Genomic DNA, 10,000 nt, shown 5'->3' with positions numbered 1-10,000 from the left:
AGGACCTTGTAGACTCGTCTTGGAAAGAGAGAACAGGGCGGGTGTTTCTGTTGAACGAACCAGAGGTGAGTTTCTCTGTTTCTCTGTCTCTTTCTCTCTCTCTCCCCCCCTCCCCTCTCCTCTCTGTCTGTCTGTCTGTCTGTCTGTCTGTCTGTCTCTCTCTCTCTCTCTCTCTCTCTCTCTCTCTCCATGAATCTGTCTATTATCCTCAGAAAATAAGAATGTATAATTTGCCTCTCTCCTTTTTTTTTTTCTTGGACAAAATTCTACTGATGTCAGAGTTCATTCATTCACACACACACACACACACACACACACACACACACACACACACACACTCGCAACCACGCATTGACGCACACATTACCGACGCGCGCGCCCTCCGTGCGGAAAGCTAACGTCGACAAAGCATTTATCATTACCACTGATGGTGAAACAAACTTTCGTTTTCTCTCTTTCTCAGTTCCTGTCTCGCCATCTTCGTTCGAGTGCGTCCGCGCGTTGATTTTATCCATTCTACGTAACATACAGGCTTCTGTTTGCTTTGAAAATTCTGTGCACTGATTGTATCTCAAATTGACAGGATTGATGATGATTTACAAGTTTGATAGCTGTGCCGTATAGGTTTGCCGCATCATCATCATCATCATTATCATCTTCATCATGACATATATGTATGTATGTATATATATATATATATATATATATATATATATATATAGTGAGAGAGAGAGAGAGAGAGAGAGAGAGAGAGAGAGAGAGAGAAGCCTAATTATCCGATTTGATCAACAACGTTTCGAGAGAAAATGTCAGATTGCATGGCCTGGTTCATCATCAAGTTATCGGTCATTAAAACAACATTCAAAATAATTGTGAAATAGTTTGAGATGAGAAAAAAAAACAACAAGAAGAAAACCGCCGACTATTCCACAACTAAGTTAAGCACGCGCACGGAATTTATCCCTCGGCAACCACATTGGAGAGTGTCATCCTTGTAATCGTACGCCGCTTGTTGAATTAGCTCTACTGACAGCGTATATGATCTCGGGAGAAATCGAACATGTATATCTAGCCAAATGAATGATATTAAATGGAGAAAGAAAAAGAACTTCAGAGGAAAACTCCAGTCTGAAAAATAATCCGATAAAATGATAAGTTGTTTAACTTTGTGCTCAAGACAGCAGATCGTTGTATCATGCTTAATAATCCGATAAAATGATAAGTTGTTTAACTTGGCGCTCAAGACAGTAGATCGTTGTATCACGCTTAATAATCCGATAAAATGATAAGTTGTTTAACTTGGTGCTCACGACAGCAGATCGTTGTATCACGCTTAATAATCCGATAAAATGATAAGTTGTTTAACTTGGCGCTCAAGACAGTAGATCGTTGTATCATGCTTAATAATCCGATAAAAAGATTAGTTGTTTAACTTGGTGCTCAAGACAGTAGATCGTTGTATCACGCTTAATAATCCGATAAAATGATAAGTTGTTTAACTTGGTGCTCAAGACAGCAGGTAGTTGTATCACGCTTAATAATTCCTTTATTTTTAAAACCCTGTATCTTCTTCTTTTTTTTTTTTAAATAATGATTTAAATAAACTTGAATTTAGTTATTTCTGCTCATATGAATGGTCTCTTTTTCATGCGCTTATAAAAAGTATGGGATTTTTTCCCCCCCGTAACCGACGGGGAATAACTTTTTCGCTGTTGATCGCCTTGATCAGTACTTAAAGAAAGTATGCAGGTCGATTTTATGAGTCATGTTTTTATTTTTATTTTTTTTAATTTTATTGAATATGACTGTCATTTGAATTGTCATTTTTGTTCCCTTTAAAAAAAAACCCAAAAACCCATACTTTTTTTTTTTAAACAGATAGCAAATCTCGCAGTAGAGACGGGGCATTCACATGAAGAATTTCAAACATCGGGATTCCTTTATTGTGAATGCTAAGGTTCTTAACCGTTAGTTGAATGGAATATAAAAAATTGATATTCATCAAACATCATAAAAAGGTGTGTACATTTCAGAGAAGCTAGGGGAGGGATGAGAAGGAGGGATAGGGGAGGGATGAGAAGGAGGGATAGGGGAGGGATGAGAAGGAGGGATAGGGGAGGGATGAGAAGGAGGGATAGGGGAAGGGATGAGAAGGAGGGATAGGGGAGGGATGAGAAGGAGGGATAGGGGAGGGGGTGAAGGAGGGATAGGGGAGGGATGAGAAGGAGGGATAGGGGAGGGATGAGAAGGAGGGATAGGGGAGGGATAGGGGAGGGGGTGAAGGAGGCGGACGGGGGTGGGTAACTTTATGCATAGTTGAATTTTACCATCTTATATATATATATATATATATATATATATATATATATATATATAGTTTTGTTTTTTTGGGGGGGGGGGGGGGGGGGTTAAAGGGAAAAAAACTGACAATTCAAATGACAGTCATATTCAATTTAAAAAAAACAAAACCAAACAAACATGACTCATAAAATCGATCTGCATACTTATATAAAGGAATCCTGATATGTGTGTGTGTGTGTGTGTGTGTGTGTGTGTGTGTGTGTGTGTGTGTGTGTACACAGATTACACACACACACACACACACACACACACACACACATATAATCTTTCTGCCTCACAAACGGACGATTTGTTTCAGTCAAACACATGGTGGTATTCTTTACACCAATAAAAGCAGCAACAGCAACAGCAACAACAACATCCAGAATAATGATAAACAACGACAACAACAATGATAACATGTAAACGAGGGATGTGAGGAAGAACAACAACAATGATAATATGTAAACGAGGGGTGTGATAAAAAACAACAACAACAAGGATAACATGTAAACGAGGAGTGTGATAAAGAACGACAACAACAAGGATAACATGTAAACGAGGGGTGTGATAAAGAACAACAACAACAACAACAAGGATAACATGTAAACGAGGGGTGTGATAAAGAACAACAACAACAACAATGATAACATGTAAACGAGGGGTGTGATAAAGAACGACAACAACAAGGATAACATGTAAACGAGGGGTGTGATAAAGAACGACAACAACAAGGATAACATGTAAACGAGGGGTGTGATAAAGAACGACAACAACAACAAGGATAACATGTAAACGAGGGGTGTGATAAAGAACGACAACAACAAGGATAACATGTAAACGAGGGGTGTGATAAAGAACGACAACAACAACAAGGATAACATGTAAACGAGGGGTGTGATAAAGAACGACAACAACAACAAGGATAACATGTAAACGAGGGGTGTGATAAAGAACGACAACAACAATAAGGATAACATGTAAACGAGGGGTGACATGAAACGAGGGGTGTGATAGAGAACGACAACAACAAGGATAACATGTAAACGAGGGGTGTGATAAAGAACGACAACAACAAGGATAACATGTAAACGAGGGGTGTGATAAAGAACGACAACAACAAGGATAACATGTAAACGAGGGGTACAAGATACAGGGATAAGTGTTTTATTTCTTTTTTATTTTTCTATACTTTTTTTTTTTTTTTTTTTTTTTTTTTAAAGAAAGTCATTACTATGTCTGATATAACAGAGTTTATCCTGAATCACAAGCATCATGCGTAATTTTTTTTAATTGACCCATAATTCTAAATTTCGAAAGCTCGTCTTCTGTTGGTGTTTTTTTTTTCTTTAATGGCACTGCTACGGTGTCAAATATTACACCTGACTCACACGCCACGTGCGTTTCCAGTAACTCCCACGGACAAAAAAAATGGTCATATCATTTTCCCCCCCCCGGAATGATTGTGATAACTTTTGCACGTGGGGAAAACACAAGATGGCAAATTGTGTAGAAAGATATATACAGAAACAATACATATCAGAACAATTTGACATTATTTCTTGAAGATTTTACGACTCACAAAGGGTGTGTAGGGTACTTAAGTCATGCGAAATGTTACAAATCAAGTAAGATAGTGTTGATAATCTTTTCTCTCAAAATCATGTCACTTTGAGTTACAGACTACTGCCATGTGCCAGGGCACAAGTAAGCATTAAATATACATTAGCTAAGTTAAATACATTTTAAATTATGCTATTTATTCTATAATATCTATCTACCTATCCATCTACCCATCTCTCTCTCTCTCTCTCTCTCTCTCTCTCTCTCTATATATATATATATATAGTCTTTGGAATCAGATATGCGATGTTTGGAAACTAATAAGATTTTTTTTTAAAGAGGGGACAGATCATGACAAAATATTGTCTCAAATAAATGGCTGTAAAAAGAAAGCTTTAATTCACTCAGTACGGCCAGTCATCTCTTCTCCTCTACACAGACCCCTCGGATGTCCAGTGGGTGTCTGAATGACCCAACCTTTAGCTTCCGTCGTCAGAATTGTGGTATTCTTTGTCAACATTCACCTCTTCAGTATAAGAGCCTTCCACTTGCAATATTTTGATGATGGTAATTGGGGTGAAACGCTGTTAACGTCGTCTCTTTCGCCGTTCGTATGGAGAGAGTTAAACGTTGAAACAAATGTGTGTAGACAGCGAAATGAGACCAAATAAAGATGATCCTAGAGTGTGTTGATATGCTCTCCAGAGAGAGTAAATACTTCATCACTGAGAAATCTGTCTTGACAAGAAGTAATACAAATCAAACACCTGCACATTATATGATTAAAAAATGTGTCTTTGAGAGTTTGATTATAAAAAGAAAAGATTGTCAGTAAAACAAATACAACCAATGGAATGGAATTATTGCGCTCGTTTTTGGAAAAAAAATCCACCTACCTGAAAAAATAACTTTCGCGTTTTCAGTTCTTTTTTTTTCTGGACTTTTTCACGTACCTGAAAATATCCACAAATAATCGAAACGCAAGGGTTGTTTGAGGTAAGGGGGCAGTTCTTGATCTATTCACCGTCGAGTCGTTTCAATCAGTGCCCACAACAGACAAAAGAGAAGAGAAAAAAAAAAGTCCAGTGGAAGAAATATCAGAATTGTTGTTTGTTCTTCCACCCCCTCAAGTTGCAATCACGTCAGCGTTCTGCTTACCAAGGTGTTTACATAATACGCCAAGGTGTTTACCTAATACGCTCTATTCGAAGTGTTATGGACATACCCCGTCGCGCACATCGTATAGATTGTTAAATCTGTCTACCTTTTCTTGGCTGACTGGGTGTCGTCTGCATGAGACGTGCCTGAATTGGAAGTGAAAACAAATCGCCGATTTCCATTGGTTGCAGCTGCAAAAACGGCATTACAAGGACCAATCAGATTTCGTGTTCTAAAATAGCACCCAACGAGCAAACGAGATGCTGTCACACGAAATGATTGCAGAGTGATACATGCCCACATCAGAAACAGATTATTCCCTGTCTGCTCATTTTCTGGGTAATTTTGAAAGACAGTGCTTTATTCAATCTGGACGCGGGTCTAAAACGAACTGGCTAACAGGGTTTTCTTGGGGGGGTTGTTGTTTTTGACTCACTTGTGTAAACAAAATGAGTATGTTTTAACCCGGTGTTCGGTTGTCTGTGTGTGTGTGTCTGTGTGTCTGTGTGTCCGTGGTAAACTTTAACATTGACATTTTCTCTGCAACTACTTTGTCAGTTGACACTAAATTTGGCATAAAAATAGGAAAAATTCAGTTCTTTCCAGTCATCTTGTTTAAAACAATATTGCACCTCTGGTATGGGCACAAAAAAATAAAAAATGAAGCCTAATTATATGCAAACTGCATTTACTGTTATATTTATATTTTTTGTATTCTCTAAACTTGGCACTTTGATCTGATATTCTGACCCAACAACTAGAGCAGTCATTTTTTTCTTCTTTTTTTTTTCAAACAGGAAATTCTTTTGCTAAGCATGGAAGTTTTATTTATTTTGCAAACGTTTTGGTGCGGATAGTAAAAAAAGGGAAATTACTCTGTAATTAATGCTAGGGGACTTCATTTGCTTTAAACTGATCTTTCTCTTCTTAAACATTACATTTTGAAATTATACTCAATATATAAAAAGCTTGTGTGTTTTACTCTCAGTCACAAGTGAGTCTTTAACTCACTCAGTACGGCCAGTCCTCTCTTCTCCTCTACACAGACCCCTCGGATGTTCAGTGGGTGTCTGAATGACCCAACCTTTAGCTTCCGTCGTCAGAATTGTGGTATTCTTTGTCAACATTCACCTCTTCAGTATAAGAGCCTTCGCTTGCAATATTTTGATGATGGTAATTGGGGTGAAACGCTGTTAATGTCGTCTCTTTCGCCGTTCGTATGGAGGGAGTTAAGGCCTTGCCTCTCTTGTTTTTTTTGTTTTTTGTTTTTTTCTCGGGGTGAACCGAGGTGTGGAGGGATGGAGGAGGTGGTGGTGGTACACAGTGTTCAGAAGCTGAACGGAACGACTTGCACACTTTTCTCGCCGTCTGTCGTCAGCCTGTGTTTGAGATTTGGCTGACACAGCACTTTTCCGTCGTCAGGTGTGCCTGAATATCATCCAAACTTCAAAACTGCTGCTGTACTGTATTGATATGCTGGTATTTTCCGATGGAGTTGAGCGCAAAACTGGTGTGCTGGAGAAATGGTTGAGGGAATTGTTACAGACACGGATCAGACAAGGCTTTTTTTTTATCTGTGCAGTCTCATTTATTTTTTTTTTAAAAAGGTACGTACTTTAAGTATTCGAAAATAATATATCTAGTATGTTACCACAGCCCGCGGTAGCTGTGTAGCAACAGCATTGTAAATAGGTGTAGTGTTCGTTATATTGGCAGCATCCACTTATTGTCAGATGAACTGTAACACTGACAGCAGCAGCAACAGTAGTATTGTCGGATGAACTGGTATACTGACAGCAGCAGCAACAGTAGTATTGTCAGATGAACTGTTATACTGACAGCAGCAACAACAGTAGTACTGTCAGATGAACTGTTACACTGACAGCAGCAGCAACAGTAGTACTGTCAGATGAACTGTAATACTGACAGCAGCAGCAACAGTAATATTGTCAGATGAACTGTAATACTGACAGCAGCAGCAACAGTAGTATTGTCAGATGAACTGTAACACTGACAGTAGCAACAACAGTAGTATTGTCAGATGAACTGTTATACTGACAGCAGCAGCAACAGTAGTATTGTCAGATGAACTGTAACACTGACAGCAGCAGCAACAGTAGTATTGTCAGATGAACTTTAATACCGACAGCAGCAGCAACAGTAGTACTGTCAGATGAACTGTTACACTGACAGCAGCAGCAACAATAGTATTGTCTGATGAACTGTAACACTGACAGCAGCAGCAACAGTAGTACTGTCAGATGAACTGTTACACTGACAGCAGCAGCAACAGTAGTATTGTCAGATGAACTGTAATACTGACAGCAGCAACAACAGTAGTATTGTCAGATGAACTGTAATACTGACAGCAGCAGCAACAGTAGTATTGTCAGATGAACTGTTACACTGACAGCAGCAACAACAGTAGTATTGGCAGATGAACTGTAATACTGACAGTAGCAACAACAGTAGTATTGTCAGATGAACTGTTACACTGACAGCAGCAACAACAGTAGTATTGGCAGATGAACTGTAACACTGACAGCAGCAGCAACACTAGTATTGTCAGATGAACTGTAACACTGACAGCAGCAGCAACAGTAGTACTGTCAGATGAACTGTAATACTGACAGCAGCAGCAACAGTAATATTGTCAGATGAACTGTAACACTGACAGCAGCAACAGTAGTATTGTCAGATGAACTGTAATACTGACAGCAGCAACAGTAGTACTGTCAGATGAACTATTGTACTGACAGCAGCAACAGTAGTATTGTCAGATGAACTATAATACTGACAGCAGCAGCAACAGTAGTATTGTCAGATGAACTATAATACTGACAGCAGCAGCAACAGTAGTACTTGTGCAGGAGAGGCTGTGGTAGTGGTGCAGAAAACAACGGTAATAACAGAAGCACAACAACAACAACAATAGTAGTGGTAGAAGCAGCAGTAGTATGATTATTGGTTCCATCTTCTGATTCCTGTATTTAAGTAGTGGACAGGGGGTAATGTGCCGCGCTGAATGCTGTTTGTCAAATGTTTTACCTGAGCCCTTTGAGGTAAGATTGATTCATGCTGACAGTGTGAAGGGATTGGTAACTTGGTTGCATGCTTCGGTACGTTTGAACACACCGGAACTTTGATTCTTCTCGATATGTTTTCCAGTTTTAGAGGTCAAAGAAAATTGAAAAACCGAAGACGAGGCCAGTGTAAAAACGTGTCTTGCCTTAAAACTCATTTTAGTTTAGTGTCATTGTAGCAATGATTCCCAACCGCTTATTTTCTTTCTTTTTTTTTTAAAATGCCGCCATGAACTAATATAATTAATTATGATAACGCTGATTTTAACACTAAACACGATGACATAAAAAGAATAAAGGATATATCTTTGTGTATTTCATTGATGATTTAAAAATGTAGAACTTTAACTATAAGGAATTTGATAAAAACTCTTTTTTTTAAATTAAACGAAATGTTACTCCTTCGTAGGTCTACACACACGAACGCGCGCGCGCTTGGTAACAGAGAGACAGACACACACACGCATTAGACAAGTCACTCCATCTCATCAGCTCCCCATCCACACCCACAGGGGCCACCCACCCCCAGAACCATCTTTCCCATCGCTCCACTTCCTTCACCACCGCCAACACCTCTTTCATTTCAAAGCAAACTGTTGGCACACGCACGAGCCCCCCGTCATACGCCACCCACCGCTGGCGCGTGAGGAACAGTCCACCCACGCGCACCCTGCCGCTCACACGAACCCAATGTGCGCGCTGTGACAGACCCATGATAAATGCAACTCACATTTCGGTGGAGGAAAGGGGGGGGTTTGACTGGGCAAAATTTTAATCAGGTGCGTCTCAATCTCTGGAGAGAAAAAAAAAATGGTAAGCTCAGTGTGGAATTTCAATGTCGAATGCTCAAGTTTTTGCGCGAGCTTTATTATTCTCGCGAAAGGGCCCAGTGAATGCAAAAGATTGCTACTGAGGAACAGAGAAAGATTGGGAGTCTGAAAGAGACCAGTCTGACAGTGTGGGATACAGTTTCACGCAGGTCACTGAAGCAGAGTATCGTTTGATAAGCTATGACATGCTATTCGGATATATTCCAGTGAAAAGTCGCATGTTGAAAATTATCACAATACTTGTATCCACTGAAACAGCCGTAAAAAGAAGTTAATCTTGATACTATGATATAATGAAAAGGGTCATGACTTTTTTTCTTTCTTTTTTTCAGGAATACTTCGATCCATTCCTGTCGAACACTGCTACAACCAGTGACATCCATTGGACAGACACCCGCAGAAGTCATTCCAGTCGCAATTCAATCCAGTGAGAATCCTCGAGTTGTAGGATATTAAAATATTTTCAGCCTGTAGTCTTCAGCTTAAGGACTCTCACAAGACGTGTTTGTAATCATTGTTACGACCGTGCAAGTACTCCTGTGACGTTGCTCGGGTCATTGATGTTGAGACCCACATTTGCTGTGCTGTTGTTGCTCGTCGGTTGATCAAACACGGCGCAGGGTTCTGCTGTGAATGTATTAATTGTTATAAGCTGGGTTACTCCAGCATCATATCCAATAAACAGCAGCTTACTGCTTCAGTTGTGTTGTGACCCTGATCTGAAACTGAAATACAAACTACTGTCTGCTGGTAATCATTTTGATCCCATTGTGGAACACGAACTGTTGGAATTAACTGCAGACTTCATTGTAGTTCAAGTCAAATGATCTTCTCATGAAACTGCAGTGTGGTGCCGCCATCTCGAAGCTGATCGTTGCCATAGTCTTGTGACGCGTGTAGCTCAAACTGCAAACAGCGACAACAAATTTTGTTTGTGAATCAGCCATGTGATTCCAGTCGGAAATATAACCCCCCCTGCGTCAAGCCATTGTGTTCTGGGTTCTCGTTCTTGTCAGTCTGAAAACA

This window comes from Babylonia areolata, chromosome 25, assembly GCF_041734735.1.
Source record: "Babylonia areolata isolate BAREFJ2019XMU chromosome 25, ASM4173473v1, whole genome shotgun sequence".
Lineage (NCBI taxonomy): Eukaryota > Metazoa > Mollusca > Gastropoda > Neogastropoda > Buccinidae > Babylonia > Babylonia areolata.
This window is presented reverse-complemented; position numbering follows the sequence as displayed.